Below are 25,569 nucleotides of genomic sequence, written 5' to 3'. Positions count from 1 at the left end.
ACTTTATCACACAAATCACCTCTGTGCCACTACAACCATCAATGTCAATCTGCATACTAGGCCTGGTAGAACAACTAATTCCTACGGTGGCGGGACGCACACTGGTGGGATTGCTCCTGTTCTATGCCCATAAAGCTATAGCCCTTAGTTGGCGCAAACCAACCCCCCCTCCTCTCTCCCTGTGGAAACAATTAATTAACAATAGCTTACCTCTGTATAAAGACACATATGACAACAGAGGCTGCCCCAACAAATATAGCAAAGTCTGGTCTAAGTGGCTGGCAGATCCCTCCACCGCTTCAGAGGCCTCTCAGTAGACCCCAATCACAAAGTAGCTCCCAAGCGGGTGCCAGGTGTACACAATAATCTACAATATGCTATTTTACCATGTACAACTGCACATAGCACCACCTCATGACCCAGTAAACTGTACCACTATGACTGATTTCATAATATATTTCTCATGAATAAGGTGACAGCGTGATTCCTGCAAGGATCACATAGACATCACATTAGACCAATGTATGTTTAACTGTTTGTTCTCTTTATCTGTTTTTGTTTCTCTTTTTAAAAACCAATAAAAAGATTTTGGAGAAAATACGACGTTTTGGCCAGATGCAGTTCAATACAGTTTTTCTGGCCTACTTCAATAATAAAAGTTTGTTGTCTAGATGGGTTTTTAACTAGAATGAAATGCAAACTAGATTCTGTGTAAGGAGAAGATACTCAACAGCTGTTTACACATCTGGATGCTGGTGCACTAGTGTGGGACAAAAGAACACCCTTTTTATTAGGGGGCCCACACAGGTGCTCCAGTGGATACTATAGGGGTGTCTCCATCTGTGAAGCTTGCACAAAACAGGTAAGTATTCAAACTTTACAAAGGACAAAAAAAATCTTCAGCTTGGAACTCTGCCAAAACAGACAATTGTACCCCACTTCCAAGCAATGTTTCATATTCCTATTTCTGCCCTCAAATATCTGTGTGCTAAGTATACGTATTTTTGTTCACATAGGGGAGAAAAGACTCGGAGGACACCACTCATCAGAGGACACCAGGGACCCCCCCACCTCAGGAAGAAGGGGAAATCCCCCAAACCCAACCAGAGGAGGAGGAGGGAGATGTTATAGAAATTGTCACCACAACAGGTGAGTGTCTGCGACCATAGCTTCAGGTAAGAGATGGATGCCTGCATATTTATAACACATGGTGTGTTTTTTTGGTTTTTTTTGTAGGTGATCGGGATGTTGTGGAAGAGGAATGTCATTTCACCAATGAAAGTGCCCAGATCATCATCAGGGAGATAATGGGGTGTAATCGAGATTTAGGAAACATAAAGCAAAACATCAATGTTCAAAACAAAATGAAGAACACCACTGATGTTTTAGGGAGAATGTAAAACACCCAGAAATCCCTAAATTACTTATTTTTTGTTTTTTATGACTAAAATTTTTTTACATATGTTAAAAGCCAAATTTAGAAGATGCACACAGTGTGTCAACATGAGCTATCTGCCCTTCCTCAATAATAAAGTAGCTGAGAGGAAGGGGTTGCACCCACAAAACACGTCCATTGATCCCCCATGATGGCAGCTAGCACATGTTGACATTAGGCAATTTGTGTGCATCTTCTAAATTTGGCTTTTACAGGGGTGACATCACCCCATCTGCTGAACGCAATATCAAACACAGTTTGTACATATTCATGTCTGATATTTCCTTCACTTTATAAAAGTTGAACTTTGTAAGTTCCAGAGTTGTGTATTGTTTTATGGGTTTAAACATGCCTGTTTTACCATAAAAGGCCATTTATCATTAATGTGACTTAAAAAATGTTATACAATAAACATGTTGGTTTGTTCAAAAACCCTTTTAGAAACGTACATGTGATTGTGCTTTGATTAAAAAGATTCATAATCAACAATGTGTGGCTTCTTCTTTCAATGCTCAAAAGCATTTTTTGGAGTAAAGTTGTTGTTTTCAGTGACAATGGGGGGTTATTTACTAAAGGAAAATCCATGTTGCACTACAAGTGCCGTTTCAGTGCTGTCTCAAGTGCACTTGTAGTGCAAAGTGTAGTTTCCTTTAGTAAATAACACCCAACAGTGCTTTTTAAATTTACACAATCACGCCATTTTCATGACTCCCCAAATTTCGGTCATGGTGTTGAAAATTATTAATATTTTTGTCAGTAATGCATTACATACATTTACAAAAAAAACAAGGTGTGTGAGTAGCAGACCCACAACATAATAATAATAGTTAGCCGAAGAAGAGATCGTCACCTCACGTGTAAACGAAATTTCGTTTGCACTGTTGAAGAAAAAGGCCAAACAAATATAACATTAATAAAAGATAACCGAGGAGACAGCTAAAAGAAAGGCAAGCAGTAAATCAAAGCAAATATTTTTTCAGTTTCAAATATATTTTTGTTTAAAAAATGTCTCTGGCATATCGATGCCCCCCTACCCGCAAAGTATTCCATGTATTTCATACGGACCTCACGGGCACACTGGGGGGGCAAGCCAGGACGGGCAGTTTCAAGCGCCGTCAGTGTTGGTTCATTAATATGAATTCTGACCTCAGGCCCAACTGAGGCAACATAGTTCAAAGAATTTCTCCTTAAAAAGTTGTGGAGAACACAGAAAGACAGGATGATGTGATTGAGTTTATATTCCGCCATGTGTATCGGTGTAAGAAATAGGCGGAAACGGCTGGCCATTATTCCAAACGTGTTCTCCACCACTCTTCTGGCTCTGCCCAGCCAGTAATTAAAAACCCTCCGGTCCGGGGTGAGGGTCCTCATAGGGAATGGCCACATAAGATGGTCCCCCAGTGCAAACGCTTCATCTGCAGTGAAGACGAATGGGAGTCGTTCCGCATTGTCTTCTGGAGGTGGCAAGCCCAAGCTGCCATTCTGAAGACTCCTGTAGAACTCGGTCTGGGTGATGACGCCACCATCTGACATCTGGCCATTCTTCCCCACGTCCACATACAGGAACTTGTAAGTAGTCGACACCACCGCCAACATCATAATACTATTGAACCCCTTGTAGCTGTAATAGTATGACCCCGAGTTGGGGGGTGGGACTATGTAGATGTGTTTCCCATCAATTGCCCCTCCACAGTTGGGAAAGTCCCACCGCTGGGCAAAGTGGGAGGCCACAGTCTGCCATTCCTGTGGCGTGGAAGGAAACTGTGGATTCAAACCAGAAAATAAAAATTAGTCATTTTGCACATAAACATTGAAAGCACCAGTATAACATTTATTTTAGGGAGTATTTAAAGATAAATATATAAGGTCCACTTATCAGATTCATCACCCCCTCTGATGGCCCATTGTAAAAAAATTTTTTTAGGGGGGGATGTTTTGGACAGGTAACCCTCTCCACTTCATTGAGAGATGATTGCCTAAATAATGTGTATTACTTTGGCCAGCCCCCCCTTACTTACACTATTGGCAGCCCACTGGACAGGTAAGAAGTGTCATAATACAAAAATATAAATACACACTGTCCAAATTGGAGCACAATTTTAACATTCTGCAATTACCTATCAAGATAATAATAGGATCTAAAAACTTTAAACAGTACCATATGAAAGTATTCAGGCAGGCCCTTGCACTACATGCTTTGGGGAATTCATACAGAAATCTGACCACAAAAGAGGTAGGCATAGTGTGTATGGGTTTGGCAAAGTCAGCAGATAGAGGATTGTTATGAGTTGACTTAGTGGTTGGGGGGAGGGAGGGTTCCAAATGAGTTTGGGACCCAAAAAAAAGGACACAAATAACATTTGTACACACTTTGGGGGGTGTTTAGGGTAAATCACTACAATGGAGCTGACAAAATACATTGTTAAGTGACTAGGCGAGGTGCATATGGGCCCAGGAGAGCATGCTGGGTAGGTAAGTGAAGGCAAATATGCATGAAGGACAAAAAAACCGTTAAAAAATTCCAGCATGCATGAGGACAAAGGGGACATTCACAGCATATTACAATCATGGTAATTAGGGAATGATGAAAGAAATTAAATATATTAGCAAACATTAAATACATATAATGAGATGTTAAAGGATAAATCTTACCTTAATATAGTCTTTCTGCAGGACCTGAATGATGGCAGAACAGGTCTCCGGGATAATGATCCCCAGAGCCTGGGGGGAGATGCCTGTTTAGAACTTGAGGTCCTGCAGGCTTCTCCCCATCGCCAAATACCACAACGTGGGGACTAGCCTCTGCTCCGGAGTGATGGCTTGCCTCATGTAGGTATCCTGCCTGCTGATATAAGGGGTCAGCAAAGCCAATAAATGGTGAAATACGGGGTCCGTCATCCTGAGAAAGTTCCTGAAATCATAAGGATTATTCTCACGGATCTACCGGAGCAAAGGCATGTGACAGAATTGGTCACGCTGGAGTAACCAATTCTTGGTCCATGAACTCCTCCCCACCCTGTTCATGGATTGGGCTTGTGTCAATATAAGAACCCCAACACCAAGCCCCCGCACAGCACGAACTCTACGATAAGTACGTACATGCAACATGGCTTCAAAACGGTCGGCTGGTCAGAACGAAGTAACAGAACGCACTGAAGAACAGCAAGGCCTGTGAAGAGCGACCTGAAAATTAGTAACGAGCAGACAAGAACACACTGAATAAACCAATGGGAACTCACTGCACGCACCGAAGACCAGATACAAACACACAAGCACAAACTGAAAATCAGAAAAACGATCTGATAACCACGAGTCTGAAAAAGCGCGAATCATCTCTCACCAAACTTTTACTAACATGAGATTAGCGAAAGGAGCCCAAAGGGTGGCGCGCTTGGTATTAAACTGCCCTTTTATAGTCCCGTCATACGTGGTGTACGTCACCGTGTTCTTGACGTTTGGAAATTCTGACAACTTTGTGCGACCATGTGTATGCAAGACAAGTTTGAGCCAACATCCGTTGGAAAAAATCCGATGGATTTTGTTGTCGGAATGTCCGATCAATGTCCGATCGTGTGTACAGGGCATAGGGCTCATGTGAGGTCTTTTTTAAGAGTTTTCCTTTTTTCTATTAAAACTTAAATTTTATATTAATACATTTGTTCAATACATTGGTTGCCATGTAAAAGTCCCACAATGAGGTTTACTACAATATTTCTACACAATTCAATGGATGATGGCAACCCTGATCCAACACGGATGAAGTGAATGCTTTATGGTAACTAATTAAAGGGCTCTAGCTCCTCTGTCAATTTCCAAGCTGCTGGCCCTTAGATCTTCACTAGAAAGGGCCTAGAAAGATTGTTTTTATAATGGGCAACTTGTGTAGGGCGTCATAGATGGGAGCTTTTTAAGATCAGTTTAGGGTATGGAGCAGCATTTTACAGTATATGCTTTTAAGTTTCAATGCTGTTTCAATGGCCATCTATATTTTTGGAAGTCAAAAGATCAGTTTTTAAAATCACAGAGCTTAAAGGAGATTCTCATTACCTTATTACAGAAATGTTATTTTTTTTTAATAAAAAATGTTTACATCATGAAGTGAATACCTAAAAACAATATGTATAATTACATTAACATATAATACAAGCATAATGCTACATTTTAGAAGCCTTAGGAACAAATTAGTTGATCTGTCCTCCTTCTGCATTATTCACATGTACATATGATTTCCTGATGTGTAGAGACAGGTTCTAAAATAAAATATTTTATTTAGGAGATAGGAAATTCACAGAAGACAGAGCTTCTAGATTGCTTGTGTTGTATGCAGGTACTGAGCAAACCATGGTTTTGCAATGTGAGACATTTTTGAATCATGTGTATATACAGTATCTCACAAAAGTGAGCACACCCCTCACATTTTTGTAAATATTTTATTATATATGAGGATCTGAAAAAAGTATTGTTGCTCTACATAAAGATGGCCTAGGCACCTCTCTGAATCTCATCACTCTGTGTGCTGACACTGTGGAGAGCAGACCTCTGTAAGCAGCTCCCTGCAGCAGCTCCGGCCATCCGGCCACCCGGCCATCCGGCCACCCAGCTGCGGCCATCCGGCCATCCATCTTGGACCCTTGGATCCATCCTGATCCCTTTTCAGCAGTCACCGGGACCCCCACCCCCTCCTCACTGACCTGCATCCGAGGGCCACATCCAGACAGCTGGCCGGCCGCTTGGGACACTCCGCGGCCCCGGCCTAGCTCTCTGCAGCGTCACTCCGGAATCCCCCCTCCCTCCCCTACTGACCTTCTCCGGGTGCCGCGCTCAGCCAGCAGGCCGGCCGCTCAGGATCCTCTGCGGCCCGGCCTAGCTCCGGCTGCTAGCTCGGCAGGACATCACTGCCACCCCACACTTCAGCCTCGGTCACCCGGCCTCTCAGCTCCGGCCATCCAGCCATCCATCCTCGGATCCGGATTCAGCCCGTCCCCCCCTCCAGCGGTACACCGGGACCCCCCCTCACTGACCTTCATCCGGGCGCTGCATTCAGCTAGCCGGCCGGCCGCTCAGGACACTCCGCGGCTCTGGCCTAGCTCCGGCTGACTGCCCGGCAGCACATTACCGCCGCTCATCACACCAACCGTCAGGTAGCTCATTCGGCGGACCGCGCCCCCCCTCCTGCCAGCCTTTTCCACACTGGATCTACCCGCCTACTAACAGCAGAAGGGCCCGGGTAACTACGCTAGGACAGCCCACGGCTCGGGCCTAGCCGGTGGCCATCTTGGTACCCCTATTGCCGGCCAGTCCATGGCTCGGGCCTAGCCAGCAGCCGTCGTGCTACACCTCTAGGCTGAACGGTACAGTTTCTGGGCCTCCCTCTTGAGACCGCAAGCACTCCGGCCGCATCACCTCCTGACTGGACCCTCCTCCCACAGCCCCCCTAGTTGTCCCCCCCGGACACCACTGCAGCCGCGGTCTAGCCACCCCGTTCTAGCCACTAGATTGGTGGGACAGACCACGGCTGCGGCCTAGCTCCAGCAGCCACACCCCCCCGCCCACTCTCGTCTAACAGAGCCCGTGCCCCTCCACACCTGGAAACACCCCCCCTGCTACTGGACCTCACCGCAGGGGGCACTGGTTATTCACCTGAGGCCAATCCACCGCTGATCGCCCTAGACGCAGCCACCCCACCACCTACCATCCTACAGGTAAGCACCGAAGGTCACTAGCAGTTGATCCAGGGGCCGAGCCCGATCGCCCCTCGGGGGGTCAGGAAGGAATTTTTTCCTCTGCTGCACAATTGGCTATCGCAGCTGGAGGTTTTTTGCCTTCCTCTGGATCAACAAGAGGGTGGTAGGCACACCAGGACCTCCGCACCACATTAACCCGTCACCCACACCACTCCAGAAGCAGTGGTGACCATCTGATCCCTACATCCTCCAGCAAGCTCGTTATCGCTACATCAGTATCATCATCATCATTAGATTAACCTTCCTTCAACAACTCTGCCTCCTCATCATGTGCAACTTCAAATACACAGCAGACGCCCTTCACAGGCTAAGAAACGCTGCCTCAATTTTGCCAACCGCCACTCAAAAAAGACTGAAAAAAGAACAATTACTAAGGACCAAGCCACAATCAACCATCAGAAACAGGGAGACATCGATCCAACCACAACAACTAGCATGTGCCATGATCAACACCAGATCTGCAGTCAAGCACAGGCTGGAAATTCACGACTTTATCGTCGAAAACAACATTGACTGCCTCTTCATTACAGAAAGCTGGCTAACACCTGACTGCAACACCATCCTAACTGAATTGGTGCCCGAGAACTACAGTATCCTAACTGAGCATAGAATAGGAAAAAAAGGAGGAGGCCTAGCAGTGATTTTCAAATCGCACCTTGGGTTTACCAAACCAACTTTACAGAACTCAGTGCCTTTCATGGAAACTCTCTCACTGCATCTTCAAACAACACCTCAAGACACCATTCACATACTACTATGCTACAGACCACCAGGACCAAAGACCAATCTCCTTACTCCACTCACCGAATTCTTCTCAATACACACCCTGAAAACCAAAAACCTGCTGGTACTTGGGGATTTTAACCTCTGGGCAAACTCTGCCCAAGACTGTATCGCAACCGCCTGCGTCAACCAAATGGAAGAACTAGGCCTTCAACAGCTGATAAATACTCCCACACACGGTTCAGGACACACTCTAGACCTCATCTTCAAACAGAATATGGACATCAACATACTGGACAACACTCCACTACCGTGGATGGACCACCACTCTATCAAATTTAAAATCACCATCAACACCACCTCCCAAAAACAGAAACGGGCAACAACAACAAACTGGAATAGATCCCAGAAGAAACTACACTCCGAACTCTTCAAAACCACATTTTTAAACAAAATACTTCTGCTAAACTCAAACCTCTCAACGGAACAAACACTCAACTCCCTAAACAAGGTATTACTACAAACAGCAGACTCAGTGGCGCCAAAACGCAGAACACCTATCCACAATAAAAACTCGAGATGGTTTAATGCCACGCTCACCCTTCTAAAGCAGGAACGTAGAAGAGCTGAAAGAGCATGGAGAAGAAATCCCACCAAGGAAAACCGTACCAACTACAAAGAACTTACTGTGAAATACCACAAGGCAATCTTCAAAGCCAAAAAAGAACATTTCTCGGACACCATCTCAACTGCCCTAAACCGTCCGCAGGAACTTTTCAAATTAGTCACTCAGTCAATGAACCTGACTTGCTTAGAGCCACCCGGAAACAATACTCAAGAATTCTGCAATGAATTATCAGATTACTTCATCAATAAAATCGACAACATCCGGAAATCAATTCATCAGAAAAGAACAACCAACCTCATTCAACCAAAGCAAAAAGAGGATATTAACACGAACATCACACAACCACCGAATTTCTCTTTGTCCCCTATCACCTCTGACACGACTATAAACATCATCAGAAGCCTTCGAGACAGCACATCACCAAATGACATCATTCCCACAAAACTCCTGAAAGAATGTTCCGACATCCTGGCCCCTACTCTTACACACCTCATAAATCAATCATTCAAAGAAGGGACTGTACCAACCTCCCTCAAGCAAGGCATCGTCAAACCCCTGCTGAAGAAACCCAATCTCGACCCTAAGGACCCTAACTGCCGCAGACCGATAACAAGCCTCAACACCATCTCCAAGATTATGGAGAAAGCAGTAGTACTGCAGCTACAACACCATCTGAACACACACCAACTCCTGGACCCGCTGCAATCAGGCTTCCGCCTGGGCCATGGCACAGAAACAGCACTCCTCAAAATAAGGGACGACGCCCTTGAAGCAGCAGATGACGGAGAATCCAGTCTCCTGGTACTGTTGGACCTCAGCGCAGCATTTGATACAGTGGACCACAATACTTTACTTGTCCGCCTCTCAGAAGTGGCAGGAGCTCTAAAATGGCTTGCATCCTTCCTAGAGAATCGCTCTCAGATAGTGAAACTAGGAACATTCACCCCGGAAACCCGGACAATCTCATGTGGAGTTCCTTAGGGCTCACCCCTGTCACCAGTGCTATTTAACATTTACATCCGCCCACTTCTCAACATCATCAGGAAAACGGACCTCTGTTTCCACTCATACGCTAATGACACCCAACTCTACTTTCGCATCAACGGACAAAAAAACCATCATCAACAATTAGAGGAATGCCTCAGTTTAATTGATGACTGGATGACCATCAGCTCCCTCAAACTTAATGGTTCAAAAACAGAACTTCTTCTCCTACACGCCAACAAAAATTCCGAAATTAAGACCCCGTGGACGCCTCCCACCATCCTCGGACAGACCATCGTTCCAAGCATCAAAGCCAAGAGTCTCGGAGTCATCTTTGACTCAGGAATGACAATGGATGCACAAATAGGATCAGTGGTGAGCGGATCCCACCATCTCCTCGGCCTCCTACGTAGACTCATCCCCTTCATCCCAGAAGAAGACAAAGCGGCAGTTGTGGGAACAATCATCAATTCCCGACTCGACTACGCAAATTCGCTCTACATAGGACTACCCCAATATCAGCTTGCGCGCTTACAACTCATTCAAAACACGGCGGCAAGACTGTTAACAAGAAAAAAACCCTGGGAATCTATTTCACCATCCCTAAAATGCCTACACTGGCTAACCATAAAGAATCGGATCAAATTCAAGACCCTCTGCCTCACCCACAAATGCATACAAGGAAACGCTCCGCTATATCTCCAGGAGAAAATAAAACACTACACACCCAAACGCAGCCTTCGATCAGCTAACCAAAACCTCCTCATCATTCCCAAATATCGCTACAAAGCAAAGGGAGAAAGAAGATTCGCAGTCCAAGGACCTCGACTATGGAATGCTCTTCCAACCCACATCCGCATGGAAGAAAACCATCAGGCCTTCAGGAAAAAACTAAAGACCTTCCTTTTCTAAGAAGCTGGCAACAGAGAACGCATTCTAGTGCCTTGAGGCGATTCAGTTCGCATTTGCAGCGCTCTACAAATCCTTCATTCATTCATTCATAAGAAGATTGTCAAGACCCTGAAACTGAGCTGCAGCATACGACCATACAAAGGTTTAAAAGGACAGATTCCACTCAGAACAGGTCTCGCCATGGTTGACCAAAGTAGTTGAGAGCACATGCTCAGTGTCATATCCAGAGGATGTCTTTGGAAAATAGATGTATGAGTGCTGCCAGCATTGCTTCACAGGTTGAAGGGGTGGGGGGTCAGCCTGTCAGTGCTTAGAGCATACGCTGCACACTGCATCAAATTGGTCTGCATGGCTGTCATCCCAGAAGGAAGCCTCTTCTAAAGATGATGCACAAGAAAGCCTGCAAACAGTTTGCTGAAGACAAGCAGACTAAGGACATGGATTACTGGAACCATGTCTTGTGGTCTAATGAGACCAAGATAAACTTATTTTGTTCAGATGGTGTCAAGCGTGTGTGGTGGCAACCAGGTGAGGAGCACAAAGACAAGTGTGTCTTGACTACAGTCAAGCATGGTGGTGGGAGTGTCATGGTGTGGGGCTGCATGAGGACTGCCGACTCTAGGGAGCTACAGTTCATTGAGGGAGCCTTGAATGACAACATGTACTGTAACATACTGAAGCAGAGCATGATCCCCTTCCCTTCGGAGACTGGGCCACAGGGCAGTATTCCAACATGATAATGACCCCAAACACACCTCCAAAATGACCACTGCCTTGCTAAAGAAGCTAAGGGTAAAGGTAATGAACTGGCCAAGTATGTCTCCAGACCTAAACCCTATTGAGCATCTGTGGGACATCCTCAAACAGAAGGCAGAAGAGCCCAAGGTCTCTAACATCCACCAGCTCCGTGATGTTGTCATGGAGGAGTGGAAGAGGACTCCAGTACAACCTGTGAAGCTCTGGTGAACTCCGTGCCCAAGAGGGTTAAGGCAGTGCTGGAAAATAATGGTGGCCACACAAAATATTGACACTTTGGGCGCAATTTGGACATTTTAGACATTAATGGCTGGGTGTTGAGCCATTTTGAGGGGACAGCAAATTTACGCTGTTATACAAGCTGTACACTCACTACTTTACATTGTAGCAAAGTGTCATTTCTTCAGTGTTGTCACATGAAAAGGTATAATAAAATATTTACAAAAATGTGAGGGGTGTTGAAACAAGGGGTTAAATTATGTGTTACATTTATTCATAGATTCATTTATATATTTACCCTTTTAGATATGTGGTCAGTAATGCAATGATTAAAACACATAAAACAAAGAATGTAATAAAAGAGATTTACTTAGCTTCGATTAAAGAAGTATTACAGATGATACAATACAGGATAAATTCAGCATTCAATCCAGGGAACCCCTCAACTTCTGAATTTTCAGATAGTTCTGGAAGCCGGCAGTCTGTTCAAGATCTGGGACCACTAACGTCCCTCCACGAAGTTCACCGGCCTGCTCTATTGTCTGACATTTTAAAGGCTAGATGGAAGGCACGAAAAAGCTGGTTTTATCTAGTACTAACAAAGCCTATCCCAAGACAATGTGACCATCTGTGAATGACCGTCTGTGAGCTCAGAAACATACATTATACATATATAGAAATATATATATATATATATATATATATATATATATATGTAATCACCTTAAAACTATTACTAAGTTTCTTGTAATTCAATAACTAAAGTTATATATGAATATATACCAATACTACATTCCACCCCTTGAATTACAAGAAACTTAGTAATAGTTTTAAGGTGATTACTTATCATCATTGCATTACTGACCACATATCTAAAAGGGTAAATATATAAATGAATCTATGAATAAATGTAACACAGAATTTAACCCCTTGTTACATAATGGCGCTGTGAGCAGGATATTTAACCCTTTCAGTGCTGGTTTGAAGTGCAGTGATTAATCCTAGTAATACTGTTGTGAATTGTAATGTTTTTTGACAATTGGGAAACTGTATTATTAGTGTGCACTGTGATGGGAGGTTTGTTGCTAGCTTTGCTTTGGTGGCAGTTAGTGGCAGATATGTTTAACTGGATAAAAAAAGCGAAGGGGGGAGACAGTCGAAAGAGCCCCATCTCAGAGTGAGCAGATTCTAGACGCTGGTCTACTTTGGCTCGTGAATTGATCAAGTATCAGGATGCATTTAAAGTGGAAGACCCCCGCCACTGTCTCCTGATTCTTGACTTGTTTCGATATTCAAAATCGGAACAGAAAGCTGCATCTATATTAGGATGAATATTTTTGCAGGCACTGAGACAAAAAGGGGGTAGATGGTCGAATGTTTCCACTCATTGTGTGCTTAGCGAGCCCCCGGCAAGCTTTAGATTTTTTGAGATATAGAACAGATGAGCTGATGACCGCGTTAGGTGGACGAGTGGCCCTTTCGTTGGTGCTCACATAATTGTTCTTTAAGGTTTATAAACGATGAGCAGAAAACAGGTAGTAAAAGGAAAAATATGACCTGTGTTGATGCTTAGGTTGTGATTACTGCAGTAATATATGTGTTGAGTTTAAATGTTGAGCTTTTTTGTTGGTTGTTTAGCTAGCTATTGGTGAGGAAAAGTTGTTGTATGGATGATATGTAAAAATGTATTTGGCTACTGATGTTTAAGTATGTTTAACATTAGAATATTCAAGTAATGAAACTAAGGCAAAAGCTTTGAGAAAAGTGAGTCTTTTGTATGTGTAACTGAAGAGTTAGCAGGAATGGCTAGTCTGCAGCATCCCCCCCCCTCCCCCGGACAATGTGAAAAAACAGCATTTTGTGAAAAGAAGAGCTGCAGCTGTAGACTGTATTTGTGAGAGTCTGCTTGAATGAGACGATCCCTTAAGAGAGGGAGATTCCCCCTTAACCCCCCCCTTAAAAAAGCTTGTGCCTGTGAAAAACAGGATAGTGCTGAACATCTGAGAAATGTCTAATCATGTTGAAAAAATAACATCCTAGTTGAAATTGTTAGTTTTGTTAAAATCTAGGATTATTTGAAACAAAGAAAGTAAATGGCTGATTGATGTTAACACCCTTTAAAATCCTGAATAGCAGTCATGATTATTATAATTCTATTGGTGAATGTAATAGTGTCATGTTCTAGGATACAACACTGTTTTTTTCGTTAATACAGAAGGAACCAGATCTATTCCTAGAAGTTTCGTAGATCTGTATGGTATTGAACAAGAGGTTGCAATAGAAACATCAATATGAGTTTGGTGATGTATAATGTTTGTGCACAAATGTGATGAACACCATATAATGTTCTTGTGAATTATTTCAACCATGGTTAATGACAACTTTGAATGGATGTCCTTTAATGTGGTGATAATTAATTAAGTAATATGAGCTCAATTAATAAGGGTAATAAAAGTGCACTCATGAATAACAGTAATAATTTCCATATGTTTTGTTGTTTGTGGAAAGTGTTGGTTAAATGTGTTTGTTGCTAAATATTTTTTACTTTCTAGGAAGGAACTGTAAATAACATCACACTAAATAATCTTTTTGTTTTGTTTAGTTCCTAGACAATATTAAACAGCATCAATCCACCTGTCTGATATGGTTTGATGTCCAAGAACTAAAGATGAAGATTACAGTCAAACTGAATAATTTATGTTGTTTTTGTTGTTATTTTTATGCAATATGCAAATGTACTAAAAGTCTTCATTGGAACTGATTGTAAACCAGAGCAGCTAATACTCTCGATGCTGCATAATAGATTTATAAGGGTTTCCTCTGATTGAGTTGAATATAACATGATATAGAACAAATAATGTTTGAATATTGACAGCAAGATTGTTTTGATATCTGGAATGATATAATACTTGTAATGGTTTGAAGGGTGTAAAAATACCCAAACATTTACATATTGTTCTTTTCTGTGTATATGTAAGCTAAATTATGGCGGCATCTACTTCTGTATATTCTGCCATAATTATTTTGGTACCACTGTGGGAGTGTGCCTGGGGTTTTACATATAAAGTACATTTTTCTGCATGATTGACAGTTTAAATTTAAAGTAATCATTTTGTTTTTCAAGGAAAAAAAAAAGTACTTATGTCTACTTATAACTGTACATTTAGGTTAATATTATTGCACTGAACACAATTTTTAAGTCTTTCAACATGAGGTGTTCTAGTGTTATATATATGGTCAGTTATATCTGACATTCAGTGATTCTTTGACCACCCTGTTGTATACACCTGATTGAGTTTTCATAAAATTTTCTTGGTAAAGAAAAAGAGTTATAAAATAGGTTCTCAGGTTTTGTTTTCCTCAATTCTCCTTGATTGCTTGGGGTGGGACTGGCATGTAGAATACAGTGACACATATGCATGGGCATATTATATGCACATATTGGGATCAGTGTAGACAAGAGCCAGTTAACCTGCCAGAATGTCTTTAGAGTGTGGAAGGAGATCAAAGTGCATAGAGGAAACACACATGAAGTAGTTTAAAGTTGGGCCTATAATTTGAGACAGAGTAGTGTATAGTTCAGGTGGGGGATGAGTAATATACCTGTAATAATATTTCACCTTTAATGTAGAAAGCTGAGCTTTTCAGTGTTAAGACAGATCACTAATGATTATCGATTTGTCTGTTCAGAAATCTACAATGGGCTATATGGGCATTGTTGTTAATTAAGGAATGTTGGACTGACATATTTGGTAACACACCTGTCATGATGTCAACTAGAAGCATATTGGAGAAAGAAGACAAACACTTTTGACAGCAGCAACGTCTATAAAGTCTTTACCAATGATCAGCAGCTGAACTGTTGGTGCAAGTTCCACCTGTTCTGAGGGTCGAGTACCTGAACTGTTCCATCCGCTATCATGGTTAAGTACCTGAATCTGATGGTGAAGTACTTGAACTGTTTTATCTGCTCTGATGGTCATGTGCCTGAACTGTCTGTAGAAGTTCCAGCTACTATGTGGTTATGTGCCTGCACATCTATGACTTGTGAGCTGCAATAGTCCAAGGGATATGGACTTTGTATTCTACAGTTCTTTCAGTTCTACAGTGTTGCAAGTGTTATGCTGCAGCTGTGATCTGGTAACCGGATGTCTAAGACTCTGCTGTCCATCACCAGATATGGAGGACTTTGACAAGTATCTATGCGTTTAAACTCTTGGAAAGGAAAGTTTGATGCTCATGCCTGTACTTTCAAAAGGAAGTTTGGTGTTATTCTGTTAGTCCAACATATAGTTGTTTTTATAAGCCTGGACATTTTTTATATTTTTCAGCCCTAACATAGCAGAATGAGATTTCCTGGACAGGTAAATCAGACAGAGAAAGTGGGTCAAGAGATAGAACTTTAGATAAATAAGACGAGGTGTGGAAGGATGTAAAACTGTTATACATTGATTTACATGTGGAAAATACCCAAGGGGTGAGATATATGGGACCGTATGTAATAATGAGGAGTGTTTCGCATACATACTCATAATACTGGAAATGTGAAGGATGAAATTAATGAAGTCAGAAATGTTTATATTGGAGTACAAGCGAAAGGACTACCTCGAGTAGAACATCTTGATATATCTATAAGTAATCTTGAGTATTATAAACTAAACTAAGAATCTTGTAAGTCAAGGGGTGGAATGTAGAATGGGTATATATTCATATATAACTTTAGTTATTGAATTACAAGAAACTTAGTAATAGTTTTAAGGTGATTACATATATATATATATATATATATATATATATATATATATATATATATATATATATATATATATATATTTTTTTTATATATATGTATAATGTATGTTTCTGAGCTCACAGACGATCATTCACAGATGGTCACATTGTCTTGGGATAGGCTTTGTTAGTACTAGATAAAACCAGCTTTTTCGTGCCTTCCATCTAGCCTTTAAAAGGTCAGACAATAGAGCAGGCCGGTGAACTTCGTGGAGGGACGTTAGTGGTCCCAGATCTTGAACAGACTGTCAGCTTCCAGAACTATCTGAAAATTCAGAAGTTGAGGGGTTCCCTGGATTGAATGCTGAATTTATCCTGTATTGTATCATCTGTAATACATCTTTAATCGAAGCTAAGTAAATCTCTTTTATTACATTCTTTGTTTTGTGTGTTTTAATCATTGCATTACTGACCACATATCTAAAAGGGTAAATATATAAATGAATCTATGAATAAATGTAACACATAATTTAACCCCTTGTTACAGGTGTACTCACTTTTGTGAGATACTGTATATTTCTTGTCAAATTGATTTACCTTCCTGTAATCCTTATCGACCCCACTTTAACCAGAAAACCTTATGTGCAATCTACTTATCAAGGGTGCAATGCCTGGCACTTGCCACATATAAAAACCTCAGTACCCATCAGTAAGTAGCCTTTTTACATGCTTTGTAGAGAGGTAGATGAAGAAAGAGAGTGGTGTATGTTAAGTGACAAATCTCAAGCACATACACTTTACAATTTCTAGGTTCTAAGATCTTATAATCAATTTCCAATCTAGGAACACTAAAAGCTTCATGCAAACGTATTCCTGCCATTTCCAAACAACAACAGCAAACACTAAAGACTTGAAATCTTCACCTACAGTGCCTTGAAAAAGTATTCATACTCCTTGAAATTGCCCACATTTTGCCATCTTACAACCAAAAACGTAAAGGTATTTTATTGGGATTTTATGTGATAGACCAACACAAAGTGGCACATAATTGTGAAGTGAAAGGAAAATGATAAATGGTTTTCACATTTTTTTACAAATAATAATGTGAAAAGTGTGGCGTGCATTTGTATTCAGCCCCCCTCAGTCAATACTTTGTAGAATCGCTTTTCGATGCAATTAGAGCTGCAAGTTTTTTTGAGGATGTCTCTACCAGCTTTGCACATCTAAAGAGTGACATTTTGGCCGATTCTTCTTTGCAAAATAGCTCAAGCTATGTCAGATTGGATGGAGAGCGTCTGTGAACAGCAATTTTTAAGTCTTGACACAGATTCTCAATTGGATTGAGGTTTGGACTTTGACTGAGCCATTCTAACATATGAATATGATTTGATCTAAACCATTCCATTGTAGCTCTTGCTGTATGTGTAGGGTAGTTGTCCTGGTGTATGGTGAACCTCCGTTCGGAATTTCAAATGTTGGCTAGCAGGTTCTCAAATTTTCCGTCAACAAAACGTTGTTGTCGGAATTTTCGATCGTGTACGCACAAAAGTTCACGCATGCTCGGTATCAAGCAGAAGGAGCCACGCTGGCTATTAAACTTCCTTTTTCTCGGCTCGTCGTACGACTTGTACGTCACCACGTTCCCACATTCATAATTGTTGGCCAACATTTGTGTGACCGTGTGTATGCAAGACAAGTTGGAGCCAACAACCTTCGAACAAAATTCCACGGTTTTGTTTCAGAAAGTCAAATCGTGTGTACGGGGCATAACAGGTTTTCTTTAGATTGCCCTGTATTTAGCTCTATCCATCTTCTCATCAACTCTGACCAGCTCCCCTGTCCCTGTTGAAGAAAAGCATCCCCACAAAATGATGCTGCCACCACCTTGTTTCACAGTGGGGATGGTGTGTTCAGGGTGATGTGCAGTGTTAGTTTCCTGCCACACATAGCATTTTGCTTTTAAGCCAAAAGGTTTAATTTTGGTCTCAAATGACCAGAGCACCTTCTTCCACATGTTTGCTGTGTCACATCACTTCTCGCAAACTGCAAACGGGAATTCATTTTGACTTTCTTTCAACAATAGCTTTTTTCTTGTGACTCTTCCATAAAGGCCTGATTTGTGGAGTGCACGATTAATAGTTGTCCTGTGGACAGATTCTCCACCTGAGATGTGGATTGAATAGTGCTCCATGAGATGTTCAAAGCTTTGGATATTATATTATAACCTAGCTCTGCTTTAAACTTCTCCACAACTTTATCCCCAACCTGTCCAGTGTGTTCCTTGACCTTCATGATGCTGTTTGTTCACTAAGGTTCTCTAACAAACCTCTGAGGGCTGCACAGAACAGCTGTATTAATACTGTGATTAAATTACACACAGGTGGACTCTATTTACTAACTGGGTGACTTCTGAAGGTAATTGTTTCCACTAGATTCTAGCTATGGGGTATCAGAGTAAAGGGGGCTGAATACAAATGCACACCACACTTTTCACATATTTATTTGTAAAAAGAAATTAAAAACCATTTATCATTTTCCTTCCACTTCACAATTATGTGCCACTTTGTGTTGGTCTATCACATAAAATCCCAATAAAATACATTTATTTTTTTGGTTGACAAAATGTGGAAAATGTCAAGGGGTATGAATACTTGGTCAAGGCACTGTATATGTCGAAAATGTAGCATTTCTCAGAGTTTCTGTGCAATGTATTTAACCTAGATTGGAATTAAATTACATATTCAATATTTATAGTAGAAATGCATATTTGTATGAAGAAAGTGTGTCTGGTACTTCACTTACCACAGTGGCAGTGCCTTGGTGCCCTCAGAGATGAAAGATTAGTAGCAGAGATTCCAAACACTCAGAAGAAGGGAAAAGCAGCAGATAAAATGTTTAATCCATGACAATGTTTTGGTGGGACAGTGCCAATATGTATGTTACTGTGCTTCTTTGTTGAAGTCCTTTAAGCACCCTAAAACCCAGAAAATCAGTTAGGCCTCTTTCACACGAGGGATCCGTATGTCCGTTTTTCATCCTTCCGTTTTCGGATGAAAAACGGACATACATTCATCCCTATGGAGCGTCGGATGTCAGCGGTGACATGTCCGCTGACATCCGACCCGCTCCGATCCGAAAAGTGTAACGGAGGAAAAACCTACTTTTCCCTCCGTTTTCGGATCGGATCGGATGACGACGGACACTACGGACCGTCATCATCCGATCCCCCCATAGGGGAGAGCGGCGCTCTGACAGGTCCGTCGCTGCACAGCGTGCAGCGATGCACCTGTCATCTTCCTGCTCAGCGGGGATCGGCGGAGCGATCCCCGCTGAGCAAGCGGATGTTCACGGGGCGGATCATGACTGATCTGCCCCGTGTGAAAGAGGCCTTAGTGTGTGAGAGTGTATGATTATTATATTTTATATAATTGTATTTTGAATATATTTCTTGAATAAAGTGCTATCTATTGGATATCTAATGGAGGATAGAATGGCCTATGGAAATGTCTGCTACTTGCTGTCACTTATGAACCATATTGTGGACGTCATAACATTTTTCAAAAAACTGTAATATAGCTTAACATGTTGGAACTGTTGGAAAGAAATAAGACTACTTTACATAAGAAATAAACATAAAAGAGTTTTCAATCAATTGATGATCAGTTATTCATTTTGATTTCCTAATAGTAATCAGTGGTGTATTTTGGTTTTGTGCTGCCCTAGACAAGACTAAAATCGTGTGCCCCTCCCCATCTAAATTTGTCCCACCCCAGCCACGGTATACCGTTCTTGTCTCAGGGTCCATTGAGGAAGCTGCAGCCATTCACAGTGAACAGCTGTGGCTTCCTCATCAGACCCTGAGAAATGATTAGTCCAAGTGCTACGTATGTGGTCAATGGGGCAGAGCATGGGGTTAGTGGGACATAGGGCGGGGTCAGCAGGGCAGAGGATAAAGCGGCACTGGTGGGCACTGATGAGGAGGCACTGATGAAGCTGCACTTATATGCAGCGCTGATGGGCACTAATAGGTGGCAGTGATAGGCGGCACTGATGGCACTAATAGGCGGCACTGATGGGCACTGATATGCAGCACTGGTGAGGAGGCGCTGATTGGCAGCACTGATGGATACTGATTGGCATCACTGATGGGCACTAATTGGAAACGCTGATTGGCACAGATTGGCAGCACTGATGACACTGTGGGGCAGCACTGATCATCAGGACACTGATGATCTGTGCCCTGATTATCAGTGTAGATGTCCCCTTTCACACTGGCCAGTTACTGGCTCGCTCCTCTTCTCATGCTGTGACAGCGTGAGAAAAAAAATGCAGATAAGCGGCAAATGCGTTTATATCGTGATCAGCTGTGATTGGACACAGCTAATCACATGGTAAAGAATCACTGTGATTGGCTCTTTACCCCAATCTATGATCACTGTGTCCGAAGTTCACAGTTTGCACCGGGTGCACACCGCAGTGGGCGGTTCTGGGAGGACATCAATAGACACCTTCCCAGAACTGGACGACCATGTTGTAGCCATTATGTGGCTATAGAGCGGTCACCTGGCTGGCAGCGCCACCCCCCTGAAAAATGTCGCCCAAGGCAAACACCTTGTTTGCCTCTACCCCTGATAGTAATAATTATCACAAAAATGCACAATCCTGCTAGCCTCACATGGAGAAAGCATAGTTAACCTCCAGCCAAAGTCTACTTTCCACTTGTGGATCTTGAGGTGAATGGTTAGAACCTGTGTTGGGTGTTACCACTGGAGAGATTGTTACCTTACTTTCTGTCCCATTTATACAACAAAATAAAAGAAAATTCTCACCATATTAGTTATTAACAGAAAATGTGTCCAAACTGCTGCTCTCAATCATTCTGGCTGGGGTTTCTTTTCACTGGCAGTGTATTGGATTGATCAAAGCAGATGTGTATGTGAGCAACTATCAGTGTCTTTTAAAGCTAATATGGACAACTTCCAACATAGTAGCTCTGCCACCCTGTGTCACAGCCTAAGAGTGGCACACAGCCACATCATTTTGTAGGAAGACACAATTTTTTTTATAGAAATTGTAGCAGACTGACATCCTGATACTTTGTATAGAGCAAATTATCCTCCCATGCTGACCCTTTTGACGGATCTTATGTCAAAATAGTTTTCCCTACAGATATCCTGGTTAGGCAGCATATCCATAGTGAAAATGACATTACTGCCAAAGATTTTATGCCTCTTCGTAATTTTGCCTATAGCAGTCCCATCATACTTTCCTAGCATGCTGCAGCTTTGTGTTTCACATTTTATATGGGCACAGCCTGGTCATGCCTTCCAAGATCAGAAGGAAATAAGATATTCAGAACTTTCAAAATATTATCTTGCAGTCCAGCTGGTTCCACTTCCAAAATACCATGCCATCCAAAAAGTACCCCTTTGGGTCAATACAGAAGCAGTGGATTGTGATCCACATGTCATTGATAATATACTTTGGCTCCAACCATGGGACCAGGAGATGCCTACAAACCCCTATCACCTGTCATTCCCTAGCTCTTTGGGATAGGATAAAATGCTTGTCGGAGCTGTTGTCTCTTCATAACCTGATGCTTTCTTTTCTTCATAAGCCAATGTTTTATCCAGCATTAGTTTTTCCACCCATCTTCCATCATTGGTCTTGCTTAAAGTAGGTTTAAATCCTAAACATTTTTTACCTATGTAACTACCTAACTATGTAACTATGTAACCTTAACCAATTCAACACTGGGCCAATTCTGACACTTGCCCATATATGTAAAAATCAAAAACATTTTATATATAAGCCCTAGAGAATAAGATGTATTTTATGTAATGTATTTGCCCAGTGGTTTTTTAAACACAACTTTTTTGGGGGATAAACTACACTTTAGTGAACTTGAATGCACAAAAACACAATACATTTGTTTGGTAAAATATAAAAGATGATGTTACACAGAGTAAATAGATACCTAACATATCACGCTTTAAAATTGTGCACGCTCGTGGAACGGCGCCAAACAACGATACTTAAATATCTCCATAGGCAACTGTTTTTAAGCCTTTACAGGTTACTAATTTAGAGTTACACAGGAAGTCTGGTGCTAGAATTATTACTCTCGCTATAACGTTCACTTCAATACCTCACATGTGTGGTACGAACACCATTTACAAATGTATACGCGACCTATGAATACAGTGCCTTAAAAAGGTATTCATACCCCTTGCAATTTTCCACATTTTGTCATGTTACAACCAAAAACTTAAGTGTATTTTATTGGGATTTTATGTGATAGATCAACACAAAGTGGCACATAATTGTAAAGTGGGAGAAAAACGATAAATGGTATTCAAATTTTTTTACAAATACAGTGGGGCAAAAAAGTATTTAGTCAGCCACCAATTGTGCAAGTTCTCCCACTTAAAAAGATAATAGAGGCCTGTAATTGGCATCATAGGTGTACCTCAACTATGAGAGATAAAATGTGGTAACAAATCCAGACAATCACATTGTCTGATTTTTGAAAGAATTTATTTGCAAATTATGGTGGAAAAGAAGTATTTGGTCACCTACAAACAAGCAAGATTTCTGGCTCTCACAGACCTGTATCTTCTTCTTTAAGAGGCTCCTCTGTCCTCCACTCATTACCTGTATTAATGGCACCTGTTTGAACTTGTTATCAGTATAAAAGACACCTGTTCACAACCTCAAACAGTCACACTCCAAACTCTATATATATGAATTTTATATATTACATTTTATATATTTTATAAGTTTTATATGTTTTCTATGTATATATAATTTTTACTAAGTCATATTTATAGCATGTAGACTTAAGCACACACCTTTGTTTGATTTGACTTGTATTCTAATAATGCACTCTAGTTATTTATTGGTGTGTGCCGTGGCCCCCGGTAGTGTGCACTTATGTGTACATGTACTTACATCTTGAGGTCCGTTACATGTGTGTGGGTACTCTATCACCATGAGTTGCCATACAATGCCAACTATCTATTCATCTAATTGGTTAGTTAATTAATTAATTTATTTATTAATTATACAATTTAAGTTACATATTGTATCTAATTCCTTTCATTGGAGGCATTCCTTCACCAATTTATGTGTCTGCCCACAGCCCTTAGTTAACAATATGAGAGCTGCTGGTAGGCTTGTTAGTGTGCTCTTATTATGGGTGGTTTACCACTAGAGGGGGAAAGGGCCTCGAGCACCAGATTGCCCAAGTCCGCCCTCCTAGAACCACCCCGCAGGATATGGCACCACTCTGCAGTCCCTGGCCTCCCAGAAGGCGGAAGTGATGTCGGCCGTGACCGGAAGTGATGGGTGGAAAGCAAATCCACCTGCACTTCCTGGTGATGGCTGCTTAGCTTGTCCCTTGGGAGCTTCCTGTCTCCCGGAGGGCGGAATTGATGCTGGCCACGACCGGAAGTGGCAGGTGGAGCTGTTCCGCTCCAACTGTTGTTGGAGCGGAATAGATTCATCTCGAATCCACCCCTCCAGCTCCTTATGTCTCCCCCAAGTGTCCCCTAGTCTTCCTCATAATTCTGCCAGTACTAACATCAGAAGTGAGGCCACACTGCCTGGAACATTTTGAGTGTGGTGAGTGTATTCCCTCTGCATTAAATTTAAAAATATGGTAACAAAATTCTGATATGGTATGGGGACACAGCAGATGGCTTGTCGTGTGTAAGATGGTGTCTTTATGCAGGCCATGCAAAGTTGCGGTGTCATGCCCTATGTGGGGAAGGCAGTGGCATGGTGGATGGCTCCGTGCAGTGAAAGTGTTTGAGGATTGGATGGCGATGGGATGGCGATAGCAGCACACTGTCTGCACCGTGTGATGGATGGATATGGTAGGCGGAGCCTACTCGTGTAGGTGTGACAGGCTCTGGTGGGCATTTACCCATACATGTGACTGTGGGTACATTAAGGGGATACTAGAGGAGGTCAAACTACCTTTGCTATGGCTCTGAGGAAGAGGGTTTGCCCCTGTAACACGAGAGCCACTTGCGATGCCATCTGGTTCCTCGAAATATCTGGTCCAGGCTGTAGGCGTCTAGAGATACTGTTCGCTATTGCCGGAGTATTGATAAGCCTTGTTTTAAAGCTCGTTTGTGAGTATATTTCTTTTTATTTTATCTCTGTCATGTCATCTGGCAGAATGGAGAATTGCCTTGTTTACATAGGCAGTTCCCCGTTCTGCCTCTCCTCACCGCGATCGCGGGTCACGGGCTCACGCGATCGCGGTGGACATCGAGTCCGCAGGATCCACGAGCACGCTCCCGCGGCGTGCATGCCTGCTATCCTTCTTGCACGAAACAACATACAGGTACATCGGTTCATGCGGGAGAGCCAACCTGCCGCAATATATCTGCATGAGCTGGTCGGCAAGTGGTTAATGTCCATAGTGTAGGCTCATGTTCACTTTACAGTTAGGGATCAGGAAAGAATTTCACATTTCTGGCCTGTAAACAATAAATATAATCATTTACTTTCCACATGACTAAAACACAACAAAATAAAAAAACCCACATAGATAGAAATAAACAAAAGTTGCTACTCACCTCAATGAACACACAAAGAAATAGTTAATCAGGTTCTTCCAGGGGCTTTCAGGCAGCAGGAAGTAATTCAGACAAATACAAAAATATATACAAATTTATGAAAATTGTATTATGAAAATTAAAACCGACATATTGTTTAAAATATGAGCTCTGGTCTCTGACTTACTCCCTGCTGCGTTAAAGCCCCTGGGGGGACCTTATTAACTATTTTTATATCTAAAATGCAATTCCTATTCCAATTCCAGCTTGCCCAGGGTGAGTGCATTGCGTATCTCACCTCTAGTGCCCTGTAAAATGCTGTAAATGTGCTGGACTGAGGACAGGCTTGGTCCTAGAGGATAATGGCTCAGTCCCTATCCTCAGGACAGAGCATACAGGAATCTTGGAATACCAGAGAAGATAACTGCTGCATTATTACTAGGTAAACCAGCTTTCAGATTCATGGTCAAGTACTTATATTTTGGCTGCAGAGGCTGTGGGAATGCAAATATTCATCTTTTAGTGTATTTACCCTATAAAAAATGTTGTGTGACATGGGGAAATGAAAGGGACTGTCAGGTCACCTTGAGGCTAGGTGACAGATGCACTCTGTAGGAGTCAGAAGTGCACCGCTAGGTAGTGGACCCTAGGACTGACTTCTGCGGATTGAACCCTGGGAGGTTCAGGAAGCAGGTCTACTGGATCACTGACACAGATCCCACTGGGAGCTAGAGCATAGATTCCCCAGGGCGCGGAGTCTAAGAGCCAGCAGGTGTTCACCAGAGCCTCCAGTGGTGAGGATGGACTGCGCTGAAGTCTGGCTCCAGGTCGCGGCCCCCAGGGTCTCACAGCTCACGCTCACGGTAGACT

The sequence above is a fragment of the Aquarana catesbeiana genome, linkage group LG06 (assembly GCF_042186555.1).
Source record: "Aquarana catesbeiana isolate 2022-GZ linkage group LG06, ASM4218655v1, whole genome shotgun sequence".
NCBI classification, from domain to species: domain Eukaryota; kingdom Metazoa; phylum Chordata; class Amphibia; order Anura; family Ranidae; genus Aquarana; species Aquarana catesbeiana.
The sequence above is the reverse complement of the archived record's forward strand: the minus strand, read 5'-3'. Positions refer to the sequence as shown.